Source organism: Acomys minous (assembly GCF_964271855.1).
Source record: "Acomys minous genome assembly, chromosome: 14".
Taxonomy (NCBI): Eukaryota; Metazoa; Chordata; class Mammalia; order Rodentia; family Muridae; genus Acomys; species Acomys minous.
In genome coordinates, this window is record NC_140496.1 from 43,006,017 (window position 1) to 43,024,961 (window position 18,945).

At 49.6% G+C, this 18,945-nt stretch overlaps 1 protein-coding gene across 9 annotated transcripts in view; it reads right to left on the minus strand.

Annotated features, from left to right (window-relative positions):
- Nucleotides 1-18,945, minus strand: part of CACNA1A (calcium voltage-gated channel subunit alpha1 A) — a 247,265-nt gene that overhangs the window by 160,046 nt on the left and 68,274 nt on the right. The gene's annotated exons all lie outside the window — the stretch shown is intronic.

Sequence of the window (18,945 nt, forward strand, 5' to 3'; positions counted from 1 at the left end):
CTTTCCCTCTAGGGAGGATGGAGAAGGACATATATAAAAAGTATTCCTTTTGGTATAAGGAGCGAGGCTTATACTTGACTGCTCAGGGAAAGTGCTGAGCAGGCCCAGGAAGCAGCCAAATAGGACTTTTCTCTTCCTCTGAGCAAAGCTGCCTGTGATTGGGTGTGACTTTCCTCTTTTTATGAGTAAGGCTGCCTGTGATTGGCTCTGACTAGTTTCCGGCCCAGAGGAAGGAGGCCAGATGAGGACCTTAGCAAGGGCCAAAGAGCTGCCCAGGAAATGACAGTCCGTTCCCATGAATCTTAGCTGTCCCAGGAGAGCTCCGGCCTGGTTCCGTCATGACCTCAGACTAACTTTCCAAGCTGCAGTTATGCAGCTCTGGGCTCAGATTCACTTGCCCCGGTTTTTGGAGTCCCAGTGGGGGCCCAGAATCAGGAGGGTTTGGGATTCATGGTACAACCGGGGCACCCACTTCTTTCAGGTCTGATTCTCGTCCCCGGCCTGGGATAAGGTGCGATTGGATAGACTGCCCGGGTCCCAGCAGGCTCCCCACCCCACCCCACCCCACCCCCTTCCTTATTAATTAAAACGTGAATCACAGCTGAGTCACTAAAGGGGGTTGGGGGGGGGTCAATGAGCCAGTCTAGCTTGCCTCTCCTTCCAGCTCTGAGGCATGAGTCAGCAAAGTGCGGATGGAGAAAATGGGGAGGGGGAAGACGTGAAAGATGTGCAGCTTGGACTGGAAAGCACTGTCAGCGAGAGCTGCGTTAGTTCTTGGGTTAGCAAAAAATAGTTTCCTAGCCCGTCCCTCCAGGCCTGTTAGCCAGCCCTCTGCTGAACACAGCGTTCTCACTTGTGCGCCCAGCTTTTCATCGGCGCTCCAGCGCTCTGTTCTTGCTGACTTCAAGGGTGGCAGGCTCATCAGTACTGCCCCCCCCAAAGAAAAGCAAATCTCCACTCTCCTCCCCCTACTCCATTACCCCCTCCATAAAGCCCACCATTGTCTTTAAATTCATACATAAGGGTCCTGTTGTTTGGCGAGCCACTGCCACATGGTCAACAGGAAAGGACCACTAAGCCAGTCGTGGTGGTGCACGCCTTTAATCCCAGCACTTGGGAGGCATGGGCAGACAGAGTTCTGTGAGTTCGAGGCCATCTCCTTGGTCTACGAAGTGAATTCCAGGACAGCCAGGGCTACACATCGATAAAACCCTATCTGGAAAAACAGTAACAAACAAATGTGAGCGCTTGGTGGGCGAACATTCCGGAAGTGAAAGCCCTTTGGCATCGGGCTGATCCTGGGGTCTCATGACATGACTCCTGAACTGGGACTGGTGGTACATACAGGCCAATAGTCTTAGCTACCCAAGTTCAAAGGCTGACTGAGCAGTGTGAATTCAAAGCCAATCCCGGGTGACTTAGTGAAATCCTGCTTCAAAGTAAAATGTTAAAAAAAAAAAAAAAAAGGTCCTAGGTCAGGGACAGAGAGAGGCCTGGTGGTATCACTGTTAGAACCACAAAAAACAAAACTAAACAAAAATGGCGGCACCCACAGACAGGCTGCATCTGAAGCCTCACTAGGTGGAATTCTGAGAGAATTAATTCATCTCTCCGAGCCTCTAGTTTCTGCTCTGTATTAGGTGAGAGTAAAAACGCGGGTGCAAGAGCCACACAGAAGAAACTGGAACACACGACAACAGTTAGTGTAGAGGGACAACAGGCTAGCAAGCCCTGCCTCACCCTGACTCTGGGAAGGGAGTGGGGGAGAGACATCTCCAGTGAGCACTGAGGAGTCTCAGAGACTGGTACACACTCCAGACAAGCATTAGGTGGTGTGTGTGCCTGTGTGTGTGTGTGTGTGTGTGTGTGTGTGTGCGCACCTGCGCACCTGCACGCGTGTGTGCGCACCTGCATGCTTTGGGTCCCCAGCACCTCCATGAAAAGCCACAGTGGTGATGTGTGTCTGGAATCCCAGCACTGGTGAGACAGACAAGTGGATCCCCGAGCTTCCTGGCCAGGCAGCCCTAGCCAACCAGACTCCAGATGCTGTAAGAGACCCCGCTCAAAATACAAGGAGGGGAGGGATCAGGGAAGATGCCCTATGTCGATGTCCGCTGCCACATGGGCACACACACATAGTAAAAATGAAGTTGGTTTCTAAGGCTGGGAGGCACAGCTCGGTGGTAGAGCACTTGCTAGCTCTACTTGTGGGAGGCCCTGGATCTCATGCCCAGCAGGACAGGGAAAAACAAACAAACAAACAAACAAACAAACAAACACCCCAGCTCTGTCGTGCACAGCAGGAAGCCTGATGACCAGAGTTTGGTCTTTGGTACCCAGGTGGAGGGAGAAAACCAACTCCCACCAAGTCATCCTCAGCCTTCACATGCCCTACCCCCCACTTCCAACCAAACAAAACCAAAGCTACAGATTTTTGGTTGTGCCTGGCGAGGCGGCTGGTGTTTTCAATGAGCTGGGGGACCCTTCTCTCTAACAGTGGGAGGATGGGCTTGCTCTGGGATCTCACCAAGCAGAAGGACCAGTCTGCAGGTTGACGACATTGGAAGGTGGTAGAACCTTCCGGAGGTGGCGCCGGGAGGAAGGAAGTGTGGTCACTGGGGGATTATGGGATGCCGCTCTCACCCCCTCAATGGCCCCTCCCTCCCTTTCTATCTTTCCCGATCGCTGTGAGGGGTCTGGTCTTGCTCCACCTTCCACGACCACCTGCCTCACCAGAAACATCCAAAGCTGTGAGTTCAAATAAACCTTCCTTCTTTGTATCTTGGTTACCTCAGGTATTCTGTGACTGTGACAGAAAGTTAGCATATATAGTAAACATGTGAGTCAGAAGCATACTCAGTTACTGCTGGTGTTACGTGCCGATGTTCCATGTACCATGTGCCATGTAATATAGCTATTACATGGGCAGTGTGGCTGGTATACCAGTGTCACCACAAACATGCAAGCCATGTGTGCGGAGGCCTGAGGAGGTCTAGGTCAAAGGAAGCTTATTCCTGCAATACTAAGAACTGAGTTTAAGCCTTGCCCAAGCTAGACAACTGCAGAGTCGTGCCTCAGTTTCTCATGGACCCCAGGCTGTCCTTGAACACCCGATCTTTCACCCTCTGCCTCCTGAGTCCTGGAATTACAGATGTGTGCCACCAGGTCTGCCTTTCAGTTCTTTTTATACTATTTTGAGACAGGATTTCACTAACTCCTCCTGCCTCAGCCTCCCTAGCAACTGCAGTGCCATCTTTTAATTTCCTTTTCCTCCCCTTGGTACTAGGAATGGAGCCCAGGCCTCTCACATTCAAGGCAAGCTCTGTCGCTGAACCCCACCCCAGCCAGGTAGGAATATTTAAGTAGTGTCAACATCCTCACAGGACCAGTCCCATCATATGTAAACCCCCATCACTGACCAAAATGTCACGAGGTGACTCATTATGTATTGTCAAGGCTGATTTGTATCTAGTGTGCCTATACTGGAATGTTCTGGAGCACACACATGAAGCCCCCGTCACTGTTCTCTGCATGAATCCAGTGTCCTAGCTGTCTGGCATTCTAGCTGCCTGATGCACACTCTCACGTAACTACTACCTTCAAAGAGCCACCCTTCATTTCCTTCCTTCCTTCCTTCCTTCCTTCCTTCCTTCCTTCCTTCCTTCTTTCCTTCTTCTTTTAAATTGTTTCTCCAAAACTAATTCTCACTGTATAGCCTAGGTTGGCCTCCAATCCTCCTGCCTCAGCTTTCCCAGGTGCTAGGACAGCAGGCATCATGCCCAAGCCTGCCTGTCCCCTTTGTTCAATGTCTCCGGAGACATCACAAGCGATGGGTGCACCGGGCTTTATTTCACACCCCCATCCATGCTATCTGGAGGCATCCCCAGCCTTTTGCTGAAAACCTTGATAAATATAGTTGAAGAAATGAACATGTGACAATAAGTAAGAACAGAAACAGGCAAGGTGCTGAGGTTCAGCCTTCAAAGATGCCTTCCTGAGGCTTGAGTGCTGGTGTCCTGGCGTTCTCCCAGGGGGCCCTGCAGGTCTTTGTCAGAGGCTGTCATGCCTTACAGTTGACAGATGTGAACTAATTTACTCAAGAAGGTCCCTCACACAGACTAACTGCTTTCTAACTCTCTCTCTCTCTCAAAGATTATTTTTATTTTTCACTTATGTGTGTGGGTTTATGCATATGAGTGCATAAGTGCATAAGGTGTCCCCATTAACCTCCATTCACACTCTTTTAAAAGTGTGTGTGTTCTGGTTGTATGTGTGCCACAGTGTAGGTATCGAGGTTAAAGAACAGCCTTGGATGTTGCTTCTCCCTCTCACCTTGTTTGAGACAGGGTCCCGTATTCCCCACTCCCTGTGTGTGCCAGGCTAGCTGGCCTGTGAGTTTCTGGGGAGCCTCCTGCCTTATCTTGATACAGAAACACAGGGATTACAGAGTCGTGCCACCATGTCTGGGACGTGGGTTCTGGGGACCCAAACTCAGGTCTTTGGCAAGGCAAGTACTTTTGCTATCTCCCCAACCCCTGACTTATGATTGTTATCTTAAAAATTACAACCTTCTTCCCAAATCCACTCATGAATTTAGAGGCCATGGCTTGCTCCCCAAGGGAGGACAGTCAGTGGTCCACCTCATCCCAGGGAGGTGATGAAGGTTGATCCCACAAGGTGTCCTTGAGTGGGTGGAAGGATGCCTGTGAGCCTCGGCTGAGTGGTGGGGAAGGGTGAACACACAGGTGGGAGGAGGGAGGAGGGAGGAGGGAAGAGGGAGGAGGGACGAGCTGGATCGTGATCTTTATGAAAATGTATTTTTGTAACTCTGGGTTGAAAATAGACACACCAACTTCACACTGACTGTTCCAGCCCCGTGACGTGTTCCTGCTAGCTGGGGCTTTTCCATCCGGCACATCTCCATGGCAACAGGCCACATCTCATTCATGTTGCTATCTCCCAGGTTACCTTGCTGGGCTCATTCATGACTATCACCATGGAGACTGGTTCATTGATACAATCTTGAGGCTTGGGAACCTGGCTTTCCTGAATGATGGAATTAAATTATGGTTAAGAAGTGAGGGGTGGGGTTGGTAAGAAGGTTCTGGGCTGAGATTTGGGGAGCTAGAGACTAAGCCTTTAAGAGGAAGTGAGCGAGTGGAAGGGCATCTGGCAGGACAAAAGCCAACAGTCTACTGTTTTGTTTTGGTTTGTTGAGACAGGGCCTTACTATGTAGCTCTGGCTAGCCTGGAACTCACATAGATGCCCATCTCCCAAGTGCTGGGATTAAAGTATGCATCACCACATCCCACCACCTTGCCAGGGCAACCAATCTCTTGTGTTGACGTTTGAGGAAGGTGGTCCTTCAGCCAGCACAGGTTGCCTTCTAGTAGACTTGTGTCTTTTCCTGATGTCTGTGTCTCTAGGCACTAGTGCACTGGTCAGCACATGGTGAAGAGTCTGCTGGGAAGTACTCAGGATGCTAAGTCTGGTGGGCACAAACCTGCCTTCGAACAACTGCAAAGCACAGACACACCAGAGTGCGGTCCACCCCGCACCTTCCATCTCTACGCCCACACTTTGCCCCACTCAGCCCCAAGGGAACCTTTCCTGTCTCTGCTTGCAAGGCAAGCTCTCACCTCAAGTCTCTACTCTGGTGTTTGCATGTGTCCCCTAAAACCCACAGGTTGGAGACTTGACCCCCCCCAAATCTACACATTCACGGCCTTTGAGAGGTCACTGGGGTGAGATGAGATCCTGAGGAGGGGATTATGAAGGTGTTAGTGGCATTATAAGAAGAGACACTGGAGATGGCCATGTGACTCTAGGTCAGTGTGGGTCCTTTACAATGTTCAGATGTGGCGAGAAGGCCTTAAAGCTGCCAGCAGCATGCTCTGAGACTCTGAAGTCTCCAGAATGAGGAATCTGGCAAACCTCCACTTTTTATAAATGACCTGACCTCAGGTACTCTCCTACAGTAATGGAAAACAGTATGCTTTCTAGTTTTCCAAATGCCATTCTTTCTTGACCACTGAGATATCGCTCTTGTTAACTCCTGGGTATGTAGTGCCTTCCAGTAGTTACAGGCAGGGGAACAACTGTGAGTTCCAGGACAGCCTGGGCTACTCAGACAGACTCTACCATAAAACAAGCAAGCAAGCAAGCAAGCAAACAAACAAACAAAAAACAGCCAAGTACCGGGGATGCGGCTCATTGGTAGAGCACTCGCCTCCTATGCACAAGGCTTTGGCTTTGCCCCTAGCACCATTAAAACTGGGTACGGTGCTATTCACCTGTGACTCCAGAAAGAGCAAAGGTCATCTTCAGCTACACAGTGAGTTCGAGGCTAACTTGGGCTACAGAGTGAGTTCCAAGTCGGTGTAGGTCACACAAGAACCTGTCTCCTCTCCAAAAGAAAAACTAAAGCAAACGTGTGAATTCCATCTCTTCTGCAGTTAACAACCTATTTTGCTGTCTCAGCCCTTGACAAAAACTATTAAAAACAAGACTTGGAGGTTTTTTTTTTCTTCTGTGCATGTGTGTAGGTGCATGCCTGTGGAGGTCAGCCTCTGATATGGTTCCTAAGAAACAGGCCACTTTGCAGTTTCTGAGGCAGGGTCTCTCACTCAGCTTGGAGCTCACCAATTCAGCTATGCTGGTCAGCCATTAAGCTCCAGGGATCGACCAGTCACAACTTTGGGAGCACAGGTGTGTGCTACCATACCTGCCACCATCCTTGTTGTTGAAGTCTTCCTCCTCCTCCTCTCCTCCTCCTCTTCTTCCTCCTCCCTGTCCTCTTCCTCCCCCCTCCTCCTCCCCCTCAATTTAAAAAAAAAAAGATTTGCTTATTTATTATTGTGTATGCAGTGCTCTATGTGCATGTGCACCTTCAGGCCAGAAGAGGGCGTCGGATGACATCATAGATGGTTGTGAGCCACCATGTGGTTGCTGGGAATTGAACTCAGTACAAACTCAGGACCCCTGCAAGAGCAGTCAGTGAGCTTAACCTCGGAGCCATTTCTCTAGCCCTTGTTTTCTTATTTTGAGACAGGGTCTCACTCTGTCACTCAGCTGGTCTAGAACTCTCTACATAGAACAGATAGCCTCAAACTCACGGGGACCTACCCGTCTTTGTCTCCTGAGTGCTGGGATTAAAGGTGTGACCCACCTTACAAGCTATTATTTTGTGTATATATGTGCTTGCATGAGTTTATGTGCACCAAATGTATGTACTGTCCTTGTCCTAGAACTGGAATTACAGATGCTTGTGAGTCACCATGTGGGTGCTGCTAACTGGACCTATGTCCTCCGGAAGAGCAACAAATGCTCTTGACCACTGAGCCACTGCTCTAGCCGCATCAGGCTGAAGGTGGGACTGAGGTCCTCACCTGAGTGGCAGATACCTGCTGCCTGGCCTAGCTCCAGCTTCTCTTTCATTGCAGCTTCTTTTTTTTTTTTTTAAAGATTTATTTATTTTATTTATTGCATATGAGTGCTTTATCTGCAGGAGAGGGCATCAGATTACATTATAGATGGTTGTGAGCCACCATGTGGTTGCTGGGAATTGAACTCAGGACCTCTGGAAGAGTAGGCAGCACTTCTTAACCACTAAGCCATCTCTCCAGTCCCTCATTACAGCTTCTTTTTGTGGTTGACAGAAGGTTTATTTATACAAGTATATACATAGAGCCACCTTTACCAAACCTAGTAGGTGTGCCTAAATGGTCAGATCAAGCTTCCTTCCCAGCTAAGGCATTCCTTCCCCGTCTGTCCTAAACATGTAACAGCGGGAGATGAAAGATGAGGCCCTGTTCCCAGCTCAGCTCCTAAATGCGAGTTCTCAGGAGTGAAAACTTAAGATACAGAGTTGCTGGTCTTGCATAGGCAGGATGAGTTACAGCAGCAGCTTCGATGTGCCCTCAGCATTCGGAGTCACCACACTAAAGCAGCCATTTCTCTTTAAGGCCCTCAAGCTTTCAGCTTGCTCCTTCTGGGTCTCTGGGCACATAGACATTAAATGGTGGGTACTGAGGAGAGTGGTTGGCATGGAGCCTCATCCTTGTGAGGTGACATCTTGGGTCTCCCACCACACAAACAAGCCTTTATTTTTGGATACAGCCTGACTGTGTAGTGCGTGGCCTTGAGTTAGAACTCACTGCTATGTAGACTAGGCTGTCTATGAAGTCACAGAGATCCATCTGCCTCCTCTTCCTCTTAAAGTCAACACATGTTTTGTCGGTATGTGTTGTGATTTCCTGTGATTGCTACACGGAAGCCAACCACTCCTCTGCTTGCTCTGATGGGACGTGACACACTGGCTTAGGCTACCAGCCCTGCCTGCCCTATCCAGCGTGGTCAACACCTTGCTTCCACACACCCTTCACCAAAGCAGAAAGAGAACACGTCCCTCCCTCAGAGCACCCCTCTCTCTCAAGCCCCTCGGCTTCCTCCTGGTTTTCTTTTTGTTCCTGGTACCAATCGTAAGGTAATGATTATACATCTTATCACATTTATCAACCACAACCAGTTCTTTCTACTACATGCTTATCTTGGTTGAATACTAGAAACTCATCCATATTGTGCCTGGGTACCTGGAGAAACTGCCCTGCACACAGCAGGGGTCACCTGGGGCCACTGGAAAACACAGGCACTTACATTAGGATTCATAACAGTAGCACAATTATAGTTATGAAGCAACAATAAAAATAGTTTTCTGGCTGGGTGCAGTGTAATCCTAGCACTCAGGGAGGCAGAGGCAGGTGGATCGCTGTGAGTTTGAGGCCAGCCTGGTCTACAAAGTGAGTCCAGGACAGCCAAGGCTACACAGAGAAACCCTGTTTCAGGAGAGATAGATGATAGATAGATAGATAGATAGATAGATAGATAGATAGATAGATAGAGAAAAGGAAAAAAGCCTTTAAGGTCTTTGCAACTCAATTATTATAGCTGGGAGGAAATGCTATATAAAGTATTTAGTGTAGACTCAGGATTGTACTGTTAGGACATTGATCTGTTGTCAACCAAAAACAGAAAAAAAATCAAAAACAAAATAAAATTTTTATGGTTGGGGGGCGGGGAGCCATAACATGAGGAACTGCATTCAAAGGTTGCAGCATCAGGAAGGTTTGTGAGTTCAACTGGTTTACTCCAAAGGATATTGTGGAGCAACTTATACACATGGAGTCAGGTGTGAAATGGGCACAGAGAAACTTCTAGAAAGTTGTTTTCTACCTCAAAATATCACTTTCTTTTGCTTTTCACATTGGAATTCAAATAGCATTTTAGAGGTACATTTAATAGTAATGTGACCATCTTAGTTTCTTAGATTTCTTTCAATTTAAATATTACATTTATTTGTTTGTGTGCACACATATCACAGAGCATGTGTGGAGGCCAGAGGACAATGTGTAAGATCAGTTTTCTCTTTCTGCCATGTGAATCCCAGGGACCAAATTCAGGTCACCTGCCTGGTGGCACATGCCTTTATCCAAATGAGCCGTCTCACCCACCTGGTTTCTCAGTTCTGAAATGTACACCACGGTAACACAAGAGGCCAGTGGAAAGTGTGGCTCAGTGGAGGAGGATGCATATAGCATGCGTGAGACCAGCAACAGGGGGAGTAAGAAGTGTGTGTGAGTGTGTGTGTGTGTGTGTGTGTGTGTGTGTGTGTGTGTGTGTGTGCGCGCGCATGCGTGTGTGTAGGGGGTATCTCTTCCTCTCTGCAAACCTTCTAGAAAGGACCATCCATTTGCTAGAAAGGGTTCCACAGACATCACAAAACTGGAAGATGGCTTCTGTAGGCAACGCTAAAGTAGAAAGTGACATGATTTAACTTAAGTATTTATGTGATGGAAATGGTTTGGCTGGGCCAGACATGATGGTGCACGCTGGTAACCTTACTGCTTAGGAGGCCATGGCAGAAGGATACTGAATTCAAAGCCAACCTGGACCGCAGAGTGAAACCCCCGTCACAGAAGCCAAAGGTGGGGAGAAGAAAGAGGAAGAAGGAGTGCGCAGTAGATGGAGGCCCCAGGGATGCTAACCACAGTGGCAGACATGATGCGTGACATGCCTCGTGCCGAGTGGGGGCAGGCACTGGGTGGAGACAGAGATAGGTGTGTTCAAGAGTGCTGAATGGGGTGACTCAAGGAGGGAGAGGCGGCCAGGATGGCTTAAAAGTCCCTGGTCTGGAGACAGGTGGATGTCATAGGGGCTGTGATGGAGAGGGAGCGGGCCTGGGCTCTGTGTGCTGCGTGGAGGCCACCTGTACCGTACCCTGTACCATGGCCCAGTCTGTGCCAGGGAGTAGGCTGTGTCCTCTAGGGAGGCTGACTGTGGCCACAGCATGGGCTGGCCATCTGCTCTCCGGTTCCCATGTTCTTACACGCCCCAGCAGTTTGCTAGAATGTAGTTTTTCACCCTCTTTTTTCATCTAGACAGGGTTAGAATGATTAAATCTGGCCATTGAGACGTGGGAGGGAGTGGTGGAAACTGCAGCCTAAAACTGTTTCTTTTTTTACTTGTGTGTGTGTGTGTGTGTGTGTGTGTGTGTGTGTGTATGCATGTATACATGTTCATGTGTGCGCACATATATGCATCTATGTGCATGTGGAGGTCTAAGGCTTATGTCATGGAACTTCTTCTATTGCTCTTCATGATATATGTATGTGTATGTATGTATGTATGTGTGTGTATGTATGTATGTATGTATGTATATGAGGCAGGGTCTTACTATGTAGCTCTGGCTAGCCTGGAGCTAACTATATAGACCAGGCTGGCTTCTAACTTAGAGTTCCTCCACCTTTGGACTACTGGGATTACAGGTGTACCCCACTGTGCCTGGTTCTACCTTACATTTTGAGACTAGGTCTTTCACTGAACCTGGAGTTCGCTGATTAACTAGATTGGCTGGATGACCAGTGAGCGCCAGGACGACCTGCCTCTGCCTCCTCAGTGTGGGGGTTATAGACATATCACCACACCCAGCTTTTACATGAGCTCTGGTCCTCATGCTTGCATGGGAAGCACTTTGCCCTCCGAGCCACCTCCCCTGGCCACTGTGCCCGAAAACTTTCTCTAAGGCTTTCCTTCCATATTTCATCTCTTCCCTTCGCAGTTTACAACTGTGGAGGATCCAGCGGAAGATCCCACAGGTCCATGGATGCAGCCACAAGATGGATGGAGCCTGGAGCTCTGTGTGACAGGTGGAGCTGAGCCCAACCATCCCCAACATCCCGTTTATTTGGATTGTGGAGAAGGCTAGAAATAATGTTTTTTCTGTAAGTCACTGAGATGTGGGGTGAGTCATTCCAGCAAAAGCCTGTCCCGATACAGATGAGGCCAGCATTTGCCACCGCTGTTCAGTTTAGCCTTTCTGGACAGACGTGGAACACTGACAGGCAGAGGTGTTTTCACGGTAACAGGATGTAGGTGAGACACATGACTGGATCCTTCTCCTTTCAAAACCCTCAGGTTTCATCGCCTTTCACGTTTCCAATCACCGTGTGTGTGTGTGTGTGTGTGTGTGTGTGTGTGTGTGTGTGCGCGCGCGCGCTGTATGCCATGTGTGCATAGATGCCTACAGAGGTCAGAAGAGGACTTCAGATGCCCAGGAAGTAGAGTTACATGGAGTGGGAGCCGCCTGATGTGGTTGCTGGAAACTGAACCCGGGTCCTTGGCAAGAGCAGCAAATGCTCTGAATGCTGGGCCAGCTCTCCAGCCCTTCATCTACATTTCAAAAATATTTTATGACAAAGTTATATCCTCAACATGCCAACAATCCACCAACTTGAAATACAAGTCTCAGAAATCAAAGATATTTCTGGTCCCAAACATATCTCCGCCCCCCCCCCCCCTCTCGACTTGTGCGCTCTAGTCTAGTCAAGCACTCTATCATTAAGCCAAATTCTCAGCTCCTTCTCCTTCAAAAGTCTCATACACTGCTTGGTAGTTACTTCCACCCAGCTCTCCTCTCCCCCCTCCAACTGGTGCCCTTCCTCTGCTTTCTGGTCATTGTGTGTGTGGCCACTGAATTGATTAGTTTTTCTCCCAGCACAGCTGGGAGGGTATTTACTGGTGCAACTGTAACTTACCAACGGCTCCACCACTGAAGTACGTGATGAGCCCCCAGCCAGTAGCTAACAGTAGTCCCTCAAGGAGAGTGGGGTCTTACAGACCCTGATGGCTCTATGCATGATGAAACGCTGAGGGATCCAGGCAGCCACAGTGGTAGTGAGTTCAAGCCCATCCTTTTGCAGCCTACCCTCTATCCTCTGGCTCTTACTTTTTTTTCTTCTTCTTCTGCCTCGTCTCCTTTGAGGTCTTCTGAACTTTGGAGGGGAGACTCGGTTGTCTCATTTAGGGCCAAACGCTTGATCTCAATACTTAGCGGTTATGTGTTCTGAGTGAACTGCCACTCTCTGCAGGAAGAAGCTGGACAGGGCACTAATCTCAGTTGGGGTGGAGAGCAGGGGGGTTGGGATACTTTTTTTTTTTTTTGACAGGGAGGATGGAGGGAGAGAGAAGAGAAGGAGAAGAAAGGGAAAGAGGAAGGAGAGCGAGGAGGAAAAGAGGGAGAGAGGGAGAGAGGGAGAAAGGGAAAAAGGCGGAGAGAGGAGGGAGATAGGGAGGGGGGAGGAAACAGAGAGAGAAAGAAGAAAGAGAGGGAGAAAGGGGAAGAAAAATGGAGGGAGGGAACGGGCTCAGATGCTTTCCAAGGACAGCTGCTGTTTCCTCACCGGGGTCTTTTTTTCCAGATCCATTTTAGGACATCTGGGGACAGAGGCTATAGGGTGAGAAGACAGGAGGCAGGGCCTTTAGAATCTTGGGGGTTTGGCTATGGACAGAGGGGAACGTGAGAATAAGATCAGAAGGGGCTAAATGGTACAGACTGAATGTCACCCCAAATTCACACCTTAAAGTTTAATATCCGACTGGGTACCATACTAGGATAGTGGTTGCTAGGGACTTGGGTCTGAAGAGAGAGTGCTTAACTGGGATGAGATTTCCCCATTTGGGAAGATGAAGATGCTGTAGGGATGGATGGTGATTCTGGCACACCGTGAATGGGCTTCAAGGATTAGGGTGTGGCTCAGTAGGAGAACATCCACCTAGCATGATTGAAACACACACACACACACACACACACACACACACACGTGTGTGCAAATGCCCAATGTTACATTTAAAAAGTTACACTTATTTATATGTATATATGTACATGTATGTATTCTGTGGTGCATGTGTGGCGGTCAGGAGCAGACCATAGGAGTGTGTGTTCTCTCCTTCCAGCAGGAGTCCCAGGAATAGAACTTGGGTCATCAAGCTTGGTTGCAAGCACCATACACTGAGTCATCTCACTGGCTCTCAGTTTTATATCATGTATATTTTACCACAATTAAATCAAGATAAAAGAAATGTAATTTTCATGTGTGAAGCTGAAGTTGGTGGTGACCAAATTGCACAGTGCACAAAGCTCCAAAAATGCCGAAGGACAGCCTTGGGGACCCTTCAAAGCTCATGGCCTTTCAAGTGGGATTGTCACCAGGAGAACAGCTCGTGTTCCAGGAGGTGGCAGCCGCCTGTCCAGGTCAGAAAGCAACTGCCAAGAACTCATTGGCCCCTGGCTGGCAGCCAGCCGTCCATCTGTCAGCTCACATTGGCATCCGGAGGGTGGCAAGGGCCTGGTACTCATAGTGCTGCCTATGCCTGCTGCTGGCTCCTGGGGGCTTTCCACTTGGCTGGGCAGGGATGGACAGCAAAGGCTGTCACGCCTGGGATTTGTGTGCCCCAGGGCACCCACACAGTAGCTGAGGACTCCAACTGGGGTAGTACTGACCATCCAGACAGCACAGTCCACACTCAGCACACGTGGTGACAGTGAAGTTCTTCCACCTGGCAGCCACCCTCTTCCCTCTGCATCCCTCCTCCCTCTGCATCCCTCCTCCCTCTGCATCCCTCCTCCCTCTGCATCCCTCCTCCCTCTGCATCCCTCCTCCCTCTGTATCCCTCTTCTATCGGTGTCCCTTTTCACTCTGCATCCCTCCTCCCTCTCTGCATCATCCCTCCTCCCTCTGCATCATCCCTCCTCCCTCTGCATCATCCCTCCTCCCTCTGCAGCATCTCTCCTCCCTCTGCAGCATCCCTCTTCCCTCTGCAGCATCCCTCTTCCCTCTGCAGCATCCCTCTTCCCTCTGCAGCATCCCTTTCCCCTCTGCATCCCTCCTCCCTCTGCATCATCCCTCTTCCCTCTGCATCCCTCTTCCCTCTGCAGCATCCCTCTTCCCTCTGCATCCCTCCTCCCTCTGCAGTCTTTCGTCAAATCCCAGGTTTTCTGAGGACACCTTAGGCTTCTCCAGCAAGTCCACAGGGCAGTTAAAAGGAATCCACGGCACCAGTTAACAACCAATATGTCCACAGTCATCCCTGTCTCCTGCTCCTACCTACCACATCTTCTGTTTTTCCTTATCACTTTGTGTTTTAGGGCCAGGGGAGGGTTGGGGTCTCAACTATGTTGCCTGTGATAATCTTAAGCAACCTTGTTTCAGTCTGCTGAACAGGTGAGAGCTCACATGGCAGCTAAGACTTTTCTGGTCCTTTTTTTCTTCTTCTTTCTGCTTTCTCCCTGACACAGTGGGAGCTCACACTGCCTTTGTGATCACACTCTGGTGGATTTTAGAACACTAATCTGAAGTTAGGCCCTGTGGGCTGGAGTCTTGGCTCTGCTACCTACTGGTGACAGAGCTGGATAGTGCAAGGGACCCAATGTCCTCCTCTGGCCTCTGCATGTACACACACACACACACACACACACACACACACACACACACACACACAATTATACCCAGAAGTGACAGCACACACGTGTGCTCTGCAGTGATTTTCAAACCCCTCTGTACCTCGATTTCTCAAAGGTTTTGTCCACAAAATAGAAAGAAATTGATGTACAAAAAAAAAAAAATCTTACAGTGGCGATGAGTTGTAGGAGACCAGGCTGCCAGCAAGGTTTTCTGCCAGCAAGATGGCTCGGTGGGTAAAGGCACTTGCTTGCCAAGCCTGACAGCCTGAGTTCTATCCCTGGGACCCACACGGCGGAAGGAGAGGACCGACGCCTACACAAGTTGTCCTCTGACTTCCACACGCACGGCAAGACACGTAGACGAACAAAAAAATTTAAACTTAGAAACTTAGACGCAGAGGTCTAGAGGTCTCATGGTGTAATTAGGGGGAAGAATTTTCAGGCGTTATATACAAAAGGAGGAGACCCTAGATAAGATCGGAGGGCAAAATCAACGAGTCTTCCGGGTAGCGTGGACCAAATGGTGGAAAGACATGCCCGCACCTGCAGCCCGCACCTGCAGCCCGCACCTGCAGTCTGCGCCTGCAGCCTCACATCTGTTGCCTTTGAAATAGGTGTCAATGGATGTGCGATAGGCATCGAAACAGGGAGCACACAGCTGGATTCCCTGAAGGACCCTGAATGTGGCCACATCTGTCCTTAGGTCAGGCAGAAGGGGAGTCTTGAAGACAGATGGGGGCAAGTGAACCAGGGACCACGGCAGCCTGATGTGGTGGCTATGGCTACAAGCTGACGTGACCTGGAGCCACCAGGAGGTGGAGGAGGCAGGAAGGACAGCATCTCTCCAGAGCCTGCAGGGGATGCAGTCAAGTCAGAGTGTGAACAGAAGGAGGGTCTGGGTTGGAAGTTACGCAGTCTCCGAGTTTTGCTGGTAAAGGAAGACGTGGGGCAGCAATTTTAAACGAGTTGCCACGATGGGCAGGCATGCAACCGTCACCCCAGCATTCGGGAGACAGAGGGCAGCTTGGGATTAAAAAACAAAACAAAACAAAATAAAACAAAAAAAAAGGCCCCATGCCCTAAAGTTAACAACATAAAACAGAAAGGATGACGTAAGGAGAGGAATGCTGTCGTCAAGGCTGCATGATGGTCTCAATGACATCTGCATCGTGTGGTGAGCCGGCCCCAGGAAGATGAGCACTGCGTGCTGAACATGCTCACTCCCAGGTGTGTTCATGTGCACCATGTATGTGGCTGTGCTCACATGCCCGGAGGCCAGGGAAGGATGCTCAGTGTGCCACTTTATCCCTCTCTGCCTTACCCCCTGACGTGCTCGGACCCTGGCCGGGACTCCCACCATTGTGGTTTCCACGGCCACCTGCAGCTCCTCTGGAGCAGAGCCTTGCGGTCCTCCCAGTGCCCAGGCATATGTGCTCAACATTTTCCCTTTAGTATGAAGTAGAAGCACACTTCTGTATGGAGAGCCCAAGGCACAGCTGCTCAGAGTGTGGTCTCAGCCCTCCCCTGAGGAGCCCTGCAGCGAACTGTGTGGGTTGGCACCTTGGTTCCACAGTCTTTTGGGGGTTCACTGAACCTGTACCTAGGCTGGCAGTCAACATTCTCCTGCTGTCCCCGTCCCTTCAGTATTGAGGTTACCGGTATGTTTAGCCATGACTGTTTTTTTTGTTTGTTTGTTTTGTTTTGTTTTAACACCGGTGCTGGGATTTGAACTCATGAAGTGTGGTCTTATCCATAGAGCATTTCCAGGCTCTGGGTATTCATTTTAAAAGCCACTTGTAAGAGCAGAGTGTGGAATGGTGGCACCTGGGGGTGGGTGGGACTAAGGAAAGGCTATTCAAAGTGCAAGATTCCGATCAGATGGTGAGGCTTCTTCAAGGGAGCCCCCCATTCCGCACTGTGGGGATTGCCCTTACTGCAGTTAGTGTTGCCATGCACCCTGACAAGGATGGAGAGAGACTTCAAGCACGTTCACCCCATGATGACAGTTCTGCCACACATCCCAGGATGCCTGTGGTCTCAGAGGCTGTTCAGCAGAGGCACAGCTTGCTTGTTAAAAGTACAGTCGCCTCTGCCGAGTGCCAGGCTGACCAGGGCCTTTCTTTCATAAAGTCGGCGTGGAGTGACTACACTTCTGGTGGCTTGCCAAGGCCACCCAAGGAAAGCTGTCCATCCTGCTCTGTGGGCAGCACCCCAGCCTCACCCTGGCTTCCTCTGACTTCCCTATACCTACACCGGACAGAGAGAGGTGCTGTGGCACTGGTTGCGACTCAGCCGGGCAGCCCAGGTGACCCCCTCATTAAAAGCCACATCTAGCCGTGCACAGAAACCTGGAGCCCAAACCACAAAAGATTCCATAGGTAAAGTACCTGCCCCCAAAGAGAAGTGAAACCGGGCACTTCCAGCTGGCAACTAGATCACTAAACCCCTCCGCTGGAGGGCTACTTAACCTAGAAAAATGCACCAGTTTTGATAGCAGAGCCTCTTGGGGCTGAGGCAAGTCCAGGGGATCCCACAAATTAGATGGGACCCCAACAGGCCATGGCATTATATAAGAGACCCAAAATACATTTAGTTTTTCCCTCCCACTCACAGCAGCTCTGAGGCAGCAATAGAGAAGCTTGGGAAAAAAAAAAAGATCTCAGCTGCCGTGGGGCCTCTGCAGCCTTCAGTGACCGAGATTCTCAGGGCATAGCTGGTCCGCAAACTTAAGGGGCTCCGGGTGCCTGGAAAAATGTGAGTCCTACACTGAGTGTACATCTTCCTCTTAGGCCTCAAAGAACTCTTTCCAGCCCCAGGGAGTACAAACACCACACCACACAACAAGACACTCACAGCAAGAAGATGCAAGCTAACGAGCCAGTGGAGACAAGAGCCCAGCGGACGCACCTCTGACTTCAGAGACTGATCTTGTTGACACTGATTACTGAACAACCACCTGCACGCTGTTATCTGTGCATGTGTGTGCAAATGTGTGCACGTGCATGTGGAGTCAGAAATGGTCATCAGGAGCTTCCCCAGTCACTCTCCACAGAGGGTTTTAAAAAAAAAAGATTTATTTATTTATTTATTATGTATACAATGTTCTGCCTGCATGTGTGCCTGCCTGCCAGAAGAGGGCACCAGATCCCATTATAGATGTGGTTGCTGGGAATTGAACCCAGGAGCTCTGGAAGAGCAGTCAGTGCTCTTAACCTCTGAGCCATCTCTCCAGCCTCCACAGAGATTTTTATTGAGAAAGGATCTTCCATTGGACCTGGTGTTTGCCCACTTGGCTAGAGACTGGGTAACCAGTGAGGTCCAGAGATCCTATCTCTCTCTCCCCAGTGGTACAATCACAGGTGTGCAGTACTACACCTGGCCTTTTGTGGACACTGTTGTTTTACCATGTGTGGGTGTTTTGCCTGCATGTAGTACCTACAGAGGCCAGAAGAGGGCATCAGATCCTCCTGGAAATGGAGTTACAGACAGTTATGAGCAGCCTGCCGTTGGTGCTGGGAACTGAACACCCGTCCTCATCCTGTGCCCTGGATGAACAGCCAGTGCTCTTAAACACTGAGCCACCTCTTCATGCTCCACACCTGGATCATTAATTGAACTCTGAGGATTAAACTCCAACTCCACCCCATGTACCTTTTTAAAGACAAAGCCTCACTATGTAACCCATGATGTCCTGGCCTTGTGATCCCTTGCCCCAGCCTGCAGCATCATGCATATATACATATAATGTCTAAGCATGGCGTAGTGGCACAGAGCTTTAATCTCAGCACTGGGAGGCAGAGGCAGGGGTAATCTCTGTGAGTTTGGAGCCAGCCTGGTCTACATAGTGAGTTCCAGGACAGCCAAGGCTACATAGAAAGACCTTGTCTCATTAAAGAAGTTTAATCAGTATAGTGGGTGATTTAAAACTCCTATCTGGGCGTGAGGCACCCCCAGAAAACACAGGCAGCATCGGGGTCCATTTTTGATCATTGCCACCTTTTGATTGGTGAAAGTGCCACCAGCTCTTTTATAAAATATATTTTTAAAAAATTAACATATCTGGTACTGTAAAGCTGGCCAAGGACCCATGATCTGGGATCTCACTAGCCCCACGGGTGATTCTATTACTATTACTTTGCTAAATGGG